Source organism: Quercus lobata, chromosome 8, assembly GCF_001633185.2.
Source record: "Quercus lobata isolate SW786 chromosome 8, ValleyOak3.0 Primary Assembly, whole genome shotgun sequence".
Lineage (NCBI taxonomy): Eukaryota > Viridiplantae > Streptophyta > Magnoliopsida > Fagales > Fagaceae > Quercus > Quercus lobata.
In genome coordinates, this window is record NC_044911.1 from 28,794,338 (window position 1) to 28,813,133 (window position 18,796).

The window sequence follows — 18,796 nt, forward strand, 5'->3', positions numbered from 1 at the left end:
GCATGACTTACCTTTTACTTACCTTGCAACAGCTCAGCACCTATGGCATTATGCATGAGCATGTGAATGAATGTTCATATCATTGAAAATAATAAAACCCTAATTGTAACATGTGATAGCAAACAAAAAATAAAACATGTGAAACAGAGGCTTTGAAAGCATGAAAATACGAGAAATGGGCTATAAAGAAGCATACATGTGAAAGTAGAAGCGAAAACAAAAAAATAAATGGTAGAAGCATACATAGTTGGGATTTTCATTATAGGGGTTAGGAACACTTAATTTTTGTCAAAATTTTTGTATGGGATTGGTTTCTTTTGATGATTTTCTTTGGTATTGGCCCCTTGTGGCAAAAAGAACATGTATTAAGGGTGGATTTCATAATGTTCATGCATTGTTTTACATTGTTGTTCATAGTATGCACGCTAGGTGTTTGATAAAATGCCTCTTAGGCATTTTCTCACTTGTTTGGACTTCGATGAGTACCAAATTTAGGGGTTTCTCATGTTTCCTCATTAGGAACATGTTTGGTTCATTGGTTGTGTATTTAACACACCATGCCCTGCATGTGCATTTTCCATGTTTTGGTCATGCATTACACATAGCCACCTCTTGCACACACATTTGCTACCCTTGACATGCATTGGTCTATACCTTGTTTCTTCATCCTAGCATGTCATATTTACCTTATGCTTTGTAGCATGTTGCTTTGTCTTTTGTTTGAGCTTCATTTCTTATTCATCTTGCATCCCTCATGCATCATTTTCCTTGTTCGTATCTTCATCTCTTTCCTTCTTTTCTCCTTGACCTTTTGTCTATTCGTGTCAAAAAGGGGAAGAGTATACTTTTGTCATTTCTATATGACTTTTGTGCACATTCTTAGGGGGAGAAATTTTATTTCTCATGCACATTTGTAGGGGGAGAGATATTCCATAGGGGAGATGCATATACCAAGAGGGAGAAGACATTGAGTTAATAAGAAAACTTTGTTTTGTTTTTTTTTCTTTATGTTTGTTTTCTTGTTTGCTTTATGGTGCTTTGAGTTATGTTTAGTATCTATGGTTTGTTGTTCTTATTGCAACATGTTTGTGTTAGACTTGCATACATCCTTATACTATTGTGCTTCATTGAATGCATGTTTGGATGATCATTTGTTTTACTATGTGATCATTCTATTCATTTCTTTATGATTGTTTTGGTGTATGATCAAGTTGATCATATGTTTTACATCATGTTTACTTGATCGCAATTTACTTGTTACATTATACTTGTCCTTTTATTACTTGCTTTATCTTGAAAGTCTAATGTGTTTTGTGCAAGTGTTTCAGGTTACAGGTATATATGTTCCAAGTTCATCACAACTTCCAAATTTAGGTGTGAGTGAGTTTTGCTATTGTTCCCAAACTCACATTTAAGTCTAGAGTCTGTTTTAGGTTGTTTTGTCACGGAATAACCAAAGGGAGAGATTGTAAGGTTGAATTTAATTAACCATGTGTTGGCTTTATTCTGTGCCAAATTTACTTGTAATTCAGCATGTAGAAACCCTGTATTTAGGTGAGAATAATGTAAAGGATTGTGTGTGAGAGAGTGTTAAGAAACTCAAGTTGTGTGCATTCAAGAGGAATCTCATGACTGAATCATGACTGGCAAGTCACCAAAGTGTCACTCGTGTGAAGCATGCAGGAAGCTGAAGGGTCATGACAGCTGAAGTACTACAGGACAAAAAGTACAGTTTGGCCTGGTAGTTAATTCATGACTCATTCCAGTCGTGAGGCCCAGTCGCTAGAATGCCCTGTTTTATTGAAAACTGACTTTTCACATTCTATCTCATATCCTACTATAAATACCCTTATACCCACGAAAAGTAATGTGTTGAAAAAAGAGCCTATTGAGAGAAAAACCCTAAGAGAGGTTTCTACAATACACCCACCTTATTAGAGAGAGAACTACTTGTTTTTAGAGAGAAATCTTTGTAGTCTCTTCTCCTTCCCTCTCCCATTGTTATACCCATTGAGAGGAGATTTGTACCCTGTGAGAGTGCCTTTTTTCTGTGATACTCAGGCCCAAAGATCCCAAGCCTAAATAAAAGATTTTGGTGAATCGGGCCTTGACTCACCACAGCTAACAAGCTGTTTAAGAATCAAGTGATGTACAGGGGATACTCCTGACAATAAAAAAAATGACAAGCAAGGATATTCGTATTGAAGAATGCCAAAAAACAACAAGGTAAATTCAAAAGAAAAGAAGCAGGATTAGCAAAGCGATACAAAATTAATGCTAAGGGGATCCTGGGATTAATGAGGCATATTTCATTAATACATTGTCTATTAAGTTACATAAAGCTCACTAGGACGTGATACAAGGTTCAATCAAGCTCAAAAATTACAGTCTTGAGTGGCTATTTCAGCCTTCAAAACTTGCAAAGTTTGATTCTCTTTGAATCCGAGTATGTGCAATAGTGGCTTTTACAGGATACCGGGAAGCAATGTTCATTTTCCTTTGGTATTTTTCTTTCTCTTCACCACAGATTTACTGATAGTTTTTTTATCTAGAAAATCTCTTCTTTTTTGTGTTTCTCTCTTTTTTCGCTGCCCTTTCTTCGCAACCCATCCCTTCCTTTTATAATGGAGTTTTGGTCTTCCCGGGGAACCGTTGGTTCCCCTGTTTTACCTTTTTTTAAACAGAGCACGTCCTGTACCTATCACTCGGTAAGTCTCATTTCTGTTTTTTCTCATCTTTTCCTTCTTTCAGCTCTGATTCTTTTGAAAGTTCCTAGTTGGCCATCTTCTTTGGGATGTGCTGAGGTATGCCCTTCTCGGCATCCCCGTTTTTTGGCAGTTTCCACTTTTCCCCTTTCTTTCCCATCTGGACAGAATCCTATTCTGCCAACTTGAAGGCCGCTTGTTATCATTCTTTTTTCGTGCTTCCTTGTTCTGGTTCCCCGAGGTTTTTTTTCTGTCTGTGCCATGAGAGGTCGCTAGGTTCTACTGGCGCTTGTGTTCTTTTGCTTTTGTTTCTTATTTTCTTCTTCTGTCTTTTTCTTTCGAGCTGTCCTAGTCTTCCTTTGTCTTTGTGCCTGAAGGGATCCGCGCCTCTTGATGGTTCCTGAGGATCCTTACTTTTTATCCCTTGCCGTGGTTCTCTTTTTTTTTTGGATGCTTCTTCGTCTGGGCTTCAAGATCCCTTGGGCCTTTTTATTCCTTCATGGGTCTCCTACATCTGCTACTTTGGGCTTAGCTTGATTTTTCCTTTTGGGCTTGACTCATTCTTTTAGGCCTCCTTCACTATGATCCTTTTTAGACCTCAACATTTAGCCCCCCGAGCTCGTGGGTTGCCTGAAGCCCACGTATGAGTGATTCAGGTTTTCCAAGATTTTCGTAGGATCCCCCCCTTTTTTAACTTCTACTGGGTTCCCTTCCTTTTTACTTGGTATCCCAGCCCTTTCCTGCTGCTTTTGGTCACCTCCTTTTTGTGTGTTGCGTTCCCTTATTATTATTTTTTTGCAGCTTCCTCTTTGCACGGGACGTGGCAGTTGAGTATTTGAGGTAAAATTCATCTACCCACTTTTCTCGTTTCCCGTTACTTCTCATTAATAACTGCTGATTAATCCCTTCTTCAAATTAAATTTTTTGGCAACTAGCGCGTCTTTCTATACACTGTCTTCCCCAACTGCTATTTGCATCTTTATTGTAGCCGTTTCATCTTATCACTTTGCTTCTCTGAATCTTTCATTCTTTGGGTTTCTCTTTCTTTTTCTCTTCTTTTCTGTTACTCCGGTCTTCCCCCTTTTCGCACTTTCAATCTCTTCTCTTCTCATTGTACGTGTTGTTCTAATGACTTCTTCTTCTTCCCAAAAGAGGAGAGAGCGTACCCCCAGTCCTTCTGAGGGCGAAGGTTCTCCTGGTTCTGCTCCGAGTGATTCTCGCGAGGTTACCGAATGTCCGGCCTTCCCTTTACGGGATCCTTGGTATTCTCTCAGTTCATTTTTCCCTCATGTATCTCATGGTGAGGCTCCTCCATCTCCTCATGCTTGGGTGTTTTCTGGCCAAGCGGGTTTCGTCGGTTCCGCTCAGGTTCCTGGCCCTAGAGAGATCTTTGACCTTCAGATTAGACAAGGAGTTCGAGAGGCGGTGCCTATCTTCTTTGATTTTGTCCCGGGAAAAATCCAAGGCTGGCCCATCTGGGCAGACAAGGAACTGTTTGATGTTGAGTTTGTAGGTCGCTTGGAGCGCGCTGGTATCCTAAAGGCAGTGGCTATTTCCAAAAACCTTGAAGGTTTTAGAGACGCCAAAGGGCTCAGGCATCTGGTACGTCGTTGGTGCCCTTCCCTTCATACTTTTTTCTTTTCTGTTGGTAAATTAACGATTACCTTGGAGGATGTGGTTAATAACTTCCTCCTCCCGGTATTTGGTGACGAGAGCCCCTTTGATATTAACCTTTTTGGGGAGGATCTCGTGGTGGAAGATAAACTGTTCGGTCATTTTGGTGGTCGTGCTGCCTCTTCTGGTGGTAAACCGGCTAGAATGGGGAGATGGGTGATGACCCTCTCTCGTGAGAAAAATAAGGAAGTGAGGTGGGCCGGTTTTCTGGCTTTTTAGCTTAGCAAGTTCTTGTTCAGTGAGTTCCCTGGATATGGAGTTAAGTCTTCCTTTTTTCCGTTAGCGATCAAGTTGGCTCGAGGTAACCAATATCCTTTGGCCCCTCTGTTTTTGGGTCACGTTTACTCTCAATTGGACCAGCTTCATGGAGATGAGACCGAGGGTGATTCTTGTTATGTGATTACCTCATCTCTTCACTGTGCTATCCTTCAGATTTTCATGTGGGACCGTTCTGCAGCTACTTTGGCCAAGTGCAGGAATTTGAAATTTGTGAAGGATAAATTCCAAGGATCCCCTGACATAGTGAAGGGTCTTTGTGGCAATTCGACTGATGCTTTTCCTATTATTTTTCGTTGGATTAGCTTGAAAGGTGGTGGCCTTAATCTTGTGGAGTTATTTGACCAAGCAGGGAACTTACATTGGAGATCCCCTCGTGAGTTTGGCCCTGGCTTTGCGTGTGATTCTGTATTGTCTTCTTTTTTATCTTCTACAGGTAATACCTTTGACTTGTGCTGTGGTGATGAGGGCAGTCTGGCTTATCTTGCCTGCATTAGGCCCTCTTGGCTTCCTGTGCCTTCTTCGAGTGGTCTAAAATATATCCATTATTCAGCACATCGGGTGCTCCGACAGTTTGGTTTTGACCAGGATGTTCCCCCGATTTTTAAGGACGTGGTGCCGTCCCTTCCTTCTTTGGATCCTTTCTTAAGGATGCAGGCCTTTTCTTATTGGTCACGGAGGAGCCCCCAATTTGCGGTGCCCAACTCCCAGAGAGGAGTCTTTACTTTTAGTGGCTATACTAGTTATTGGAGAGGAGTGCAGAAGTCTTTTATTGACTATGTTGGCTCCGGTATAGTTCGGGAAACCCCGAATCTTAGTATTGCTTCTGCTCCGACATCCAATAGGCGTTTATCCCTTCCTATTGCTGGGATTGTTTCTGCTGCTACAAGCAGCAAGACTGGGTTCGCAGTGTGGCATGCCTCCAGAGGAGGTTGGGTGACTTATGCACAGGATTTTCCTGAGACTTGGCTGGGTTATAGTCTCGTCATTGGCACTTCCTCTGGAGTGCCCATCAAGAAAGGTGCAGTGGAGACAATAGGTGTTGCCACCGCTCCGAGTAAAGGTAAGGATGTCAGGCCGGAAAAAATGAAAGCTGTTGATGTTGATGAAAGCACAGAGGGTGTGAAGATAGGTTCTGAGACGAAAAGAAGGAAAATTGAGAAATCTTAAACACACTTGGCATCTAAGGAAGGCAAGGATGTCGGGGAACCTTTGGCTTCAAGGACCCGGAAGAAGACCAAGGTAGAGTCTTCTTTTTCCCAGGTTCCTATGATTGCTTCAGTCCATGGTTCTTTAGGATCCTCTAGTTTTGTATCCCAGCCTCCTTTAGGACCCTCTGGGCGTACTTGTAGTAAGCAAAAGACTTCCAGAGAGTCTGTAGAGAGAGAGAGAAGGGCAAGACTTCTTTCCTTCTTCTCTCTTTTTCACTTGTTCACCTTGTTGCACTTATTTCTATTTTGCTAACGAGTGGTGGTTTCATTTGCAGTCAAAACGCAAGTCTGATTACAAGAAGGGCAAAAGCCAATCTTCTGGTGACGACGTGGTATGTGTGCTTTTTTTTTTTTTTGTTCTCTCCCTTTTGCTCTAGCACTGTGTTGTTAGCATTACCCCGTTGTTTTTCACTTGGCACTGCTTTTTCCTCCTCTTCTTCCTTTAGGTGGAGGTATCTCCTCCTATGACCAGCAAGGCTCTGGAAGAGGAAACTGTTACAGCTCTTTCTGTTGCCTTTCCTATTGTGGGGGAGGAGCCCCCTACTGGTGGTCTGGTTGAGGAAATCGGGCAACCGATGCAGGGTTCCTAGGATTCTTAGGATCCCAAAGCCTCTAAGATCCCTACATCTCAAAGTCCCCATCTTGAGCGCACTCCTAGTCCCATCGGGACTGTGTTTCCTCAAACATTGTCAGATAAAGGCGCTTTGGGAGACACTCATTTATCCAAACAAACAGGTGAGCCATGTTTCCTTGAAATAGCGTTACATCTCTATTTTCTTTTCCAATTTTTTTTTTGTTTGAGTTCCTTCTTTTCTTTCTCCTTTTAGGTCAAGCCAGTAAGAAGTCTGCTCCCAGTGTTGCCTCTTCTTTAGAATTAGAAAACTCAGAAGGTGAGTGCGAGCTGCTCCCACTGTGTTTCCTTTTCCTTTCTTTCCTTCCCTTCACCCTTCTCTCTTTTTTTTTTATGGCGAAGCCCCCTGCATCTCTTCCTTCCTTTAGCCATTTTGCCATTGGTTCTTCACCCTTTCTTCAACTTGCCTTATGTTCTTTCCCAGAATCTTCGGGGAAATCAGGGGATCAGGAAGAAGAGGCTCTGCTTCGAGAAGCCGGTACTAGTTTGTTCTTCTCTCTCCCTTTTTTTTTTCTTTTTTCTTTTTTTTTTTAAAAAAGACTAAATCTGTTCTTCCTTTTCTTTTCTTTTTTGAATATTGATACAGGCTTTAAAGAGTCTGAGCCTGTTATCCCTGAAGGAATTGTGAGATCCGTTCGAATTGCTGATCTTCGGCCAGAGCTAAAGGCTGCAAGTCCTCCAGTCCCTGCAAGTGGTGACACAGCAATGGGGGATGCCTTGAGAGTGGCTGCCTCAGATCTTGATTCAAGGCTCTCCTCCTTCCTAGCTCGCTTTGACCTCCTGGAATTTAACAGTCTTCCTGCCAGCCATTTCCATATTTTTTGGTCTTCTTATGGTAGCTTCTTGCGCTTCTCTGTTCCTATTGAAGGCCTGCCGCTATTAGAGAGTCTGCTCAAGAGTCACGAGGATTTCACCAGTGGCTTCAGGGGAGGCGTTTTTCTGGGTAATATTTTGATAGAGTTACTATGTGCTGTGCTGGTTTCCCTGAGGAATTCTTCTGTAGATTCTTTGTCTGAAGAAAAGCTTCTGGAGTGGAGAGGGGTGGTCCAAGACCTTCTGGAGGCCAAGTTTAATTTGTCTTTTTTGTTGGATCACTTGCGTCTGTTGGCTCATATGCTGTTTCAGAGGCAATCATCCAAGAGTATAGACATCAAGATAGCTGCTGCTGAGGAAGCTTTGGCTCGTGCTCACAAGGTTTTACAAGACTTGAAGGTCAAGCGGCAGAGGATCCTTTCTGCTTCGACTGTGCCTGTTATTTCTCTGGATGCCTCCCTGTTGGCCGGCCTCATTCCTTAGCTTACTTTAGATTTACATAAACAATTTGGGGTTGTATAAGTTTTTTTTTTTTAACATTGCTTTCCTCTTTGTTTCTTTTTTTTTTTTGGTGTTTCAAAACTGCTTCTAATTTCTTAGTATGTGAATCTGCCTTTCTCTTTGATATATTGCCTTTTCTTTCCTATGACTTTTCTCTTTTCTTTCCTGAGTCCTGGACTATGCTTTCCACAGGCTTCACTGTAAGTTCTGGTCCAGGTACCCGGTGATCTATTATGCAAGTACTGAACTGAGTACACTGGTATCTTTTCCTATATATATTTTGAGATACGGTCCCAGTTCATGAACTTTGACAGGTTCCCCTCTTTTGCCAAGTGCTAGGCTAGGTATCTTGGGTATTTTACTTTTATCTGTGATCCTAGACTTATGCACTTGGAACTGTCTTGGGGTATCTGAAATTATCTGTGAGGTGAATCCTGGGCCATATGTAAAAGGGTATTACATACCTTTTTTCTTTTTCTTTTTTTTGACTCAAGTATCATTCCTTAAATCTATCCAAACTTGGTCTTTGCAGTATTTAAAGAAAGACTTAAATATTGAAGAAAAAGGAACTTCATTAAAATATGGTCATTTTTAAGGAACAAAGAAAATCATTTAGTGCAGTATTGACCACAAAGTGTCAATCTATCATAGGTTCCTGAACAAAATCATTTTAGACCAAAATTCATGATAAAGCCTGAAATAAAAAGATAAAAATAAAAAACACTTAGCAGATGGTGAAGCTGGTAAAAGGACCCTGAGGTACCGAGATCCCCTTATCCTTATGCATAGTATTGTTTCAACCATTTCCCGTTTATGGGTTCTGTCAGGACTGTCCCATCTTCTTTGGTAAGGTAATAATACCCGCTCTCATGAGCTGCACTAATGATGTAGGGTCCTTCCCATTTTGGGGTGAATTTGGAAGGCCTTGGCAAGTTCCTCCTCATGTGTTCCGCCATCCTTAGTACTAATTGCCCTTCAGTGAACATTCTTGGGCATACTGCTTGTGCATATACTCTAGTCATTCTTTGCTGGTACCTCTGGCTTCTTTTCTTGGCCAGCTCTCTTTCTTCTTTTACCCCTACCAGATCTGCTAGCCTCCTTTCATTGTTTGTGTCCTCACTTTCTCTTTGATTTTCCTCCAGAACTACCCTTGGTGTAGGAATGACTAACTCCACGGGGCTGATGGCTTCTGTTCCATAGACCAGGGAGAATGGGGAGAATCCTGTGGCTGTCTTTACAAAGCTTCTACATGCCCAAAGTACATCTGCCAGATAGTCACTCCATTTCCCTCCATACTCATGCTTCATTTTATTAAGGATCTTTAACATTACCCTATTAGTAGCTTCAGCTTGGCCGTTTCCTTGTGGGTAGTATGGGGTAGATCTCCCATGCTTGATGTGGTATGCTTCAATTAACCCCTTCATATCTTTGTTTATGAATGGGGTTCCGTTGTCACTGATCAATCTTCTGGGGATCCCGAACCTTGTAATGATGTGGTTTCGAATGAAATTTGCTACGGCTGCTCTAGTGGCTTTTTTCAAAGGGATGACCTCTACTCATTTTGTAAAGTACTCGGTCGCTGCCAGGATCCATATGTAACCGTTGGATGGAGGGTTTATAGGCCCTATGAGATCAAGCCCCTAAGTGTGAAAAGGTCATGGTGTCGACATATCCTATAGAACATTTGGTGAGTGTGAATTGCATCTCCCAGGACTTGGCAAGCATGACATGTTTTGACCAGCTCCTCAGAGTCTCTTTTCATCGTTGGCCAGTAATATCCCAACAACAGTAATTGCTTATGCAGCCTTCTCTTCCCCAGGTGATTTCCACAATCTCCAGAATGTACTTCCTTGACTACTTCTCTAGCTTCCTTTGGTCCTAGGCACCTTAGGGGATCCCCACGGTATCCCTTTTTGAATAAGATGTCGTTTTGCAGGAAATATCTGCCTGCTAGCTTCTTGAGCTTGTGGGCCAGTTTTCTGTCGGTTGGCAGGATCCCCTGAGCTAGGTATCCTATGAAAGGAATTCGCCAATCTTCTGCAATAAACACCACGTAGCTTTCTTCTTTATCAATTGCCAAACGACACTCCTGACATTTCTCCTGTATAATTGCTGCTTCCTTGTCCATATTTGGCCAGTAATACCCCATGCGTTGCATCCTTCTATATAGGCTGACCTTTTCTGCAACTCCACATGCTTGGGCGTGTAATTCTTCTAGCTTCGACTTTCCTTCCTTCTCGGTGATACATCTGGACAATATTCCTCCCGACAGCCTTCTATACAATTCTCCTTCTATCTGAGTGTAATCCATTAGTTCTTTGATGTTCCCTCTAGGCCCTGCCTCTTTCATCTTTTCTTTGACTTCGTCCCTCCAATCCCACTATTTGGACTCTCCGGGGTACATCCCTTGGAGGATCCTTACAATAGAATGTTCCTGCCTTACTATTTTTATCAGCGTATCTCTCCCATTAAATGGTATTTGGGATCCCAGGGTGGCGAGCGCATCAGCAAACCTGTTTTCACTTCTTTGAGTGTACTCTATGCTAAAGGTCTGAAATTCCATCTCCAGCCTTTGTGCCCAAGTCTTGTAGGCTGCTAAGTTTTGTTCCCATAACGCGAAGTCACCTTTCACTTGGGAGACTACAAGATTGGAATCTCCCAACACTCTCATATGTTTCACTCCTATGTTGAGTGCTATAGTCAACCCGATTAAGTATGCCTCATATTCAGCTGCATTATTAGAGCATGAGAAACCAAGCTTGAAAGACAAGGGTATGATATTCCTATTTTCACAACTTAGTGCAATTCCTACCCCATTTGAAGTTGCTGTAGCCGACCCGTCAAACCTCATGGTCCATTTCTTCCCTGGGATCTCCATTACTGCTACCTCACTAGGGATTTCTTCACTCAGCGGGCCTTCCTCCTTTCTTGGGAATTGAGCTAGCGAATCTACTATGGCCTGGCTTTTGACAGCCTTGGGAGTTCTTATGCCTATATCATATTGAGAAAGCAAAACTAACCATTATGCTATTCTTCCCGTAAGAAGGGGCTGGTGCAGGAGTGCTTTTATGGGGTGGGACTTGGTTACCAAAAGGATTTGGTGAGCTGAGAAGTACCTCTTTAGCCTTTGGGACGCATAAATGATCACTAGGCAGGCTTTCTCTATTCTAGGGTACCTGGTCTCGGTATCCTTGAGTGTTCTGCTTACATAATATACAGGCTGCTCATTCCCTTGGTCTTCTTCTTGCACCAGCAAGGCTCCTATTGCCTGGGAGTTTGATGCTAAGTATAGCAGCAGAGGTCGCCCACGAAATGGTGCTTGGAGGGTGGGCAAATGATTCATGATGCCCTGAATTCTTTGAAAAGCTTCTTACTGCTCCGTCCCCCAGGTAAATTCATTCCCCTTTTTCAACAGGTTTGGATAGACCTGCTGTAGCTGAGGCCAAACCAGACACAAATCTCCTAATATAGGAGGCCCTTCCTAGAAAGCTTTTGAGTTCCCTAACAGTAGTTGGTCTTCTCATTGTGGCGATAGTTGTGGCCTTGGCTGGATCCACACTTATGCCTTTGTGATGTACCAGAAATCTAAGGAACTTTCCAGCAAACACTCCAAAGGCGCACTTCATGGGGTTCATACGTAACTTGTACTTCCTGCATCTTTTAAAGACTTGCACAAGTACTTGGAAATGTCCTGTTCTGGTCTTTGACTTGACCACAATGTCATCTACATAATCCTCCATCTCCTCGTGCATCATGTCATGAAAAATGGCTGTCATAGTCCGCTGATACGTAGCCCCCGCATTTTTTAGGCCAAAGGGCATTACAGTGTAGTAAAAGTTCCCAATTAGGGTTCTGAATGCCGTATTCTCTACATCTTTGGCAGCCATGCGGATTTGGTTGTACCCACTATAACCATCCATAAATGAGAACATTGAGCTTCCTACAGCTGAATCTACAAGGAGGTCGATATTGGGTAAGGGGAATTCATCTTTAGGACATGCCTTACTTAAGTTGTGAAAGTCCACACAGCAACGAATCTTACCGTTTTTCTTCTTCACAGGTACAATGTTGGAAAGCCATTTTGGGTGTTGGATGGGTTTGATAAAACCAGCTGTTAGCAATTTTTTGACCTCTTGAACTATTTGAGCTTCTACCTCAATGTGAAAGACCCTAGCCGGTTGAACTATTGACCTCATCCCTGGGTCCACATTAAGAGAATGGACTACCAACCCTGGGTCTAAACCAGGCATCATCATAGGTCCATGCGAACACATCTTTGTATTTTTGAAACAAGGTTACCAGTTGTTCCCTTTCTTGCGCCACCAATTGACTGCTAATGAAGACAGGCTTTCGGGATCCCGATTCTGTTCCCAAATCTATTTCCTTTAATTCTTCCTCAGGCTGAATATGGGCCTCCTTAACTGGTTCTTCTGGAATTTCTTCTTGGGCCATCATGCAGCTTGGTGGTCCGGGACCTTCTTGCATAATGCATTCGGGTCTAGCGCACCTTCACAAACGATAGATTAGCCTCCTCTCGGATTCCCGCACCACCACACATTCTTGGGATCCTAAAGAGCTGGGCTCCCTTTTTTGTCTTTTTCTTTCCAGAAGGTTCCTCAGGTCACGGGTGCCCCTCCCTCCTTCTTCTTCTTCTAGGATAGGTGCCCCTGGGGTCCCCGGGGCGGGGCTCTCAACATCTGGCTCCAATTCATCATAGAACATCGTTTTTGCAAAGTTCACTTCTCCCTGGCTGAAAGGATTATGGTTGGCAGGGATCCTTATGGGCCTCTCATTCAGTCTCCCTTTAATGCATTGATGGAACGTGGATGGAATAAGGCGATGTTTATGAAGCCACGGGCGTCCCAGCAACACATGATAAGAAACTTCTGCATTAATCACATGAAACCTTGTTAGAGCTACTATTGGTCCTACCCTTAAAGCTAGCTGCACGTATCCTTTTGTTGATTCCACCGATCCTCCAAATCCTGTTATTTCCATGGGAGCCCCCAGGATCCTTCTGTCAACTAAGCCCACAACTTCCAGGGTACTCAAGGCTATGTGATTGAGTGATGCCCTCGTGTCCACCAATACTCTTCTGACTTGAACGCCGTTTATGGTGGCCATTAGATAAAGGGGTCTACGGTGGTCTGGGTGCTCAATCTCCATGTCTTCATCAGTGAAGGTTATTGCTTTGGTTGTCTCCAGGAAATCTCGACTAGCATGTGACTCTGCTGTAAAGCATTCCATTCCTGAATCTGCTGCTATGCTCATGAGAGACTCTGTGGCCACTCTTCTTGCTTCTGGTCCGAATCCTAATTGATTGAATAGTGACTTGAACTTAGGATTCTTCTGGAGGGTCCTGACTGTGCTCGGGTGGAAGGATCCTTCAGATTCTCCTGCTTCTGCCGGGTTCCCATGTATTACTACTGCTACCACCCCTTTTCCTTTGTGGTTAGGCAAGGGGTTCCTCTGCACTTCTGGCTCCTTTTGAGTGAGTTCCAGGATTCCTTCCCTCAACTTTTTGTGGAAGAGTCTGCGAATGGTCCAGCAATCCTTGGTGGAGTGCTTGACATAATTATGGATTCTGCAAAATAAAGGGTTCTTCCTTTCTTCTTCAGTTGGTGGCCTGGATACAGTGAATGACCTAACAACCCCATCTTCGATCCATTTGTCTAAGACATGGCTTAACTCTTCAGCTGTACATGGGATCACCGGTGGTTCCTCGAATACCTTCCCATCCGGTCTTTTCCTTTTCTCTCCTACTGATGCTGTCATAGCTTGGGACGCGGGCAGCCTTTTTGTCCTCATGGTTTGCGCCGTCCTTCTGGTTCTCTATAGCAGGTCAGCAAACTGCGTGATACATAGATTTTCAAGGTTGAGCCTGTAATCAAAAAGCATGTTGGCTACACAGGTTTTCACGAGCTCCTTTTCTTCATGGTCCCCATAGCAGTCTAGGGACACATCTTCAAATCTTTTAATGAATTGGATGGGATCCTCTCCAAGTCTCTGCCTCACCATTTGCAGATTCTGGAAAGTGCTCTTGTCTTCACCAAGGTAATATTTGGCGCAGAATTTTTCCATCATCTCATCCCAGGTTTTGATGGACCCGGGTTTCAGCATGGTGTACCAAGTGTATGCCCTATCCACTAAGGACTTGGCGAATTCCCTTAGACATAATTCTCTGTCTCCTGCATAGGGGCCCATAGTGTGGATAAACCTACTCACATGTTCCACAGCACTTCCATTTCTTCCATCGAAAGGATGGAACTTTGGGGGTTCGTACCCCTTAGGGTATGGTTTGCCAAGAAGTTCTGGAAGGAACGGAGGATCCCGAGAGGATTGCTTGGGGATCCCTGAGAGTTTTTCCCTTTCTTGCTCCAGGAGGGCATTGACATCTACCAGTCTTAAGTATTGAGGGTTGGCTCTTCCTCCGACTGCTGACCCTCCTTCTGGCTGCGTTCCATCTTGGTGGCCAGTAGGGGGAACATTGTCTCTGATTTCCTGTGTCCTGCCCTCTTTGAGAAGACGAACTTCTTGCTCCAGATCCTTCAACATTGCTGTCATCATAGCCATGAGGTCTGGTTCCTGCCTTGTGTGTCTTTGTTCTGACACAACCTCCTGTTCTACCAGGAGTATCCTGCCTCCTTGCTTGGAAGCTACCTCGTTTTCTCCTACGGGTTCAGAAGCCGTAGGTGGCACATTAGTTCCTTTGCTGTTTCTTTGTCTTGGAGGCATACTCTGTGAAGGGATTGCTTCTTCCTTCTTCTTTGCCCAGTCCCCAGTAGAGTCGCCAAAATGTGAGAGTGCCCTTTTTCTGTGACACTCAAGCCCAAGGATCCCGGGCCTCAATAAAAGGTTTTGGTGAACCGGGCCTTGACTCACCGCAGTTAACAAGCTGTTTAAGAATCAAGTGATGTACAGGGGATGCTCCTGACAATAAAAAAAAAATGACAAGCAAGGATATTCATATTGAAGAATGCCAAAAAACAATAAGGTAAATTCAAAAGGAAAGAAGTAGGATTAGCAAAGCGATACAAAATTAATGCTAAGGGGATCCTGGGATTAATGAGGCATATTTCATTAATACATTGTTTGTTAAGTTACAGAAAACTCACTAGGACGTGATACAAGGTTCAATTAAGCTCAAAAATTACAGTCTTGAGTGGCTATTTCAGCCTTCAAAACTTGCAAAGTTTGATTCTCTTTGAATCCGAGTATGTGCAATAGTGGCTTTTACAGGATACCGGGAACCAATGTTCGTTTTCCTTTGGTGTTTTTCTTTCTCTTCACCACAGATTTACTGATAGTTTTTTTAGCTAGAAAATCTCTTCTTTTTTGTGTTTCTCTCTTTTTTCGTTGCCCTTTCTTCGCAACCCATCCCTTCCTTTTATAATGGAGTTTTGGTCTTCCCGGGGAACCGTTGGTTCCCCTGTTTTACCTTTTTTCAAACAGAGCACGTCCTGTACCTATCACTCGGTAAGTCTCATTTCCGTTTTTTCTCATCTTTTCCTTCTTTCAGCTCTGATTCTTTTGAAAGTTCCTGGTTGGCCATCTTCTTTGGGATATGCTGAGGTATGCCCTTATCGGCATCCCCGTTTTTTGGCAGTTTCCACTTTTCCCCTTTCTTTCCCATCTGGGCGGAATCCTGTTCTGCCAACTTGAAAGCCGCTTGTTATCATTCTTTTTTCGTGCTTCCCTATTCTGGTTCCCCGAGGTTTTTTTCTGTCTGTGCCATGAGAGGTCGCTGGGTTCTACTGGCGCTTGTGTTCTTTTGCTTTTGTTTCTTATTTTCTTCTTCTGTCTTTTTCTTTCGAGCTATCCTAGTCTTCCTTTGTCTTTGTGCCTGAAGGGATCCGCGCCTCTTGATGGTTCCTGAGGATCCTTACTTCTTATCCCTTGTTGTGGTTCTCTTTTTTTTTGGATGCTTCTTCGTCTGGGCTTCAAGATCCCCTGGGCCTTTTTATTCCTTCATGGGTCTCCTGCATCTGCTACTTTGGGCTTAGCTTGATTTTTCCTTTTGGGCTTGACTCATTCTTTTGAGCCTCCTTCACTATGATCCTTTTTAGACCTCAACATACCCAAACACTACCCACACCCATTCAAAGTGTTGAGAGTGTTTTTGGAACTTGGGAAATATTGGAAGATGCCAAGGATGACAGATGCAATATGGAGTTTATTGTGGGATCCGGTAAGCTAGAGAAGACAAAGTTAGGCGTAACCTTGTTAGATCAAGAAGCTTGGAGGGCTTAGGTGCATCGAGTAGATTAGGCTTGGAGGGTTTATTTCTATTCATGTATCTCAACTGATTTTTTAGTAGATCATTTTACCGCTTGGAGGGCGGGGAAGAGGTTTTTCGCGGAGTTTTTTGGTTTCTTTTTCGATAACACGTGCCGGTGTTATCCTTATATTTGCATTTCTCTTCCCTTACTCTTTAACCATTAATTGCTGTTGTGTTTGTGATTAATTATGTGTTAAAGTAGTTTGCTAAATTGGGTATTGCTTATATTTCATATTCCGCACATATATTTTTTGAATATAAGCTTGTATTGATAATTTTGTAATTGGGAGTCTAAACATTCATTAGTGTTTTACACACTAATTGAACTTTCAAATTACATATTTTCTATGTTTTTAAGACAAGTGAAATTTCATGTCAATAAGATGTTATCTATAACTCAATCAATAAAATCATATTTTATGCAAAAAAATGGTAGAATTTTTTTTTTTTTTTTTTAGATTCAATAGTTATTGAAATTTGATTGTATTAAAATTTTGCTAGTATTAAAAAAAAAAACAAGAGAATGTAGTCCAATAGTGGATTTGCAAAATTAACATCAATAAAAACATTATTAATTTGTAAAAAATCTAATCCAACAGTGAATTTGTCAAAATACACATTTTAGTAAAAAATTATTAAGTGGCATAATATTATTAGGAGTTATGCCAGTTGTAATTTGAACATAACTCAATCAAAGGGTCATGCTCATGTTACCCCCCTTAAAAAAAAAAAATTATGAGATTTATATTTTGAAATTCTCACCATTAGATTATATGTTTTTTTTATGTTCTTAATATACATGCCAAATTTTATGTTAATCAAATATTATTTACTACTCGACCTATAAAGTTATCTTTTATGCATAATTTTAGGAGAAAAAAACATTACAATTTATACGTTTTATAAATGAGATAACTATTATTGATCTTTGATTTGAAAGTGCGAAAAGAATAAGGAGAGAATGTAACTAAATGTTAGATTTGTCAAAATACACATTCAGTTAAAAAGTTAAAAATATAGAATGGATTAATATTATTAAGAGTTATATTAGATGTAACTTGAATTCCGTTGTTGAGGTCTAAAAAAGATCACAGTGCCCAAGCCCAAAGAAGTGAGCCAAGCCCAAAGAAGTGAGCCAAGCCCAAGGAAGCAGGTGCAAGGGGACCACGAAATAGAAGGAGTGGCAGGCCCAAGAGGCTTGAAGCCTAAAAGAAGCATCAAGAAGGAAGAGAAGCCCACGTCAAGAGATTGAAGAAGAAATAGCCAAGATCCTCAGCGATCACCAAGAGGCACGGATCCTCCTAGGCGCATAAGCAAAGTCAAAGAAAGATTAAGACAGTTCGAAAGAAAAGGACAAAAAGAAAAATAAGAAACAGAGTAGAAGCCACAAACGCCAAACGACCCAGCAAGAAAAGAAGAAAGAATCAGCGACCTCTCATAGTGCAAGTGGGAAGCGCCTCGGGGAACCAGAATGGAGAAGTACGAAAAAAGGAATGGCAACAGACAACTTTCAAACCGGCAGGATGGGATTCCGCCCGGCTGGAAAAAAAGCCAAAAAGGAAGAACTGCCAAACAGTGGGATCGAGAAAGGCATGACCTCAAAGAAATCGAAGCTGAAAAGAAGGTGTGAGAGTACTTTTTTCTTTAGCACACAGGCCCAAGGATCCTGGGCCAAATATTTGTATTTTGGTGGACTGGGCTTGGTTCACCGCAGCTAAATTGGGGCTAATTACGAACCAAGTTGTGCGCAAGTCACATAAATCTCCTCAAGGCAAAAAGGCGATTCCTCCTAAGTAATAAAATACCATTATAAGTGTTTTAGTATCTTAAAATGACCCTTTACTCTTACAAAATAAGTAAAATAGATGTTCATAATATTCACAATGAGAAAGAGATTGAAATAGAATATTTAAGGCTTATCTTTTATCGTATAAACATTTTAAAGAATTCCTTCATTTGGTACCCCGGGCGTACTGTCGTGAGATCCCGGGTCGTACTGTCATGGGATCCCGGGGCGTATTAGGCCTGTAAGAACCCAGAATCTCTGGGTCTCTGCACTATACAATCTTTCTCCATGCTTGTTATGCAATGCAGTTTTGTCCTTTCCTTTTACCTCTATAGGTCCTACACAAGAACAACTATACAAGACACATATCTTCAAATAATTGTTAGTTTCTTAGATTAGGATATATATATATATATATATATTAATATATATACATATATGTAAATGAATTTTATGAGAATGATTCAGCCACGAGGATCCTGACCCCAATTCTCACAGACTTAGTGCTTTTGCACAAGACTTGTGGGATTTGGAACTCAAGTTTGAGTGGCTTTACTTGGGCAAAAGACTCAGCTTTACAAGCAAGAATATATGTATTGAGCAGCAAGAAGCAGTAAAGGAAGATAATATGATAAATAAATATGCAAAGTAATTGTTAGAAATCCTCAAATCAATATGAGATATTTCATTATTTTTCTTGATTGTGGATTACAAATGTGCTCACTAAGACGTGATACAAGATTCAAATAAGCTCAAAAATTACAGACTTCGATGGCTATCCAAGCCTCTAAGACTTGCAAAGTTTGAATCATTTTGAATCCAAGTATGTGCTATAGTGGCTGTTTCTGGGATACCGGGAGACATTAGTGGCTGTTTCTGGGATACCGGGAGACAAATATGTGCTATAGTGGCTATTTCTGG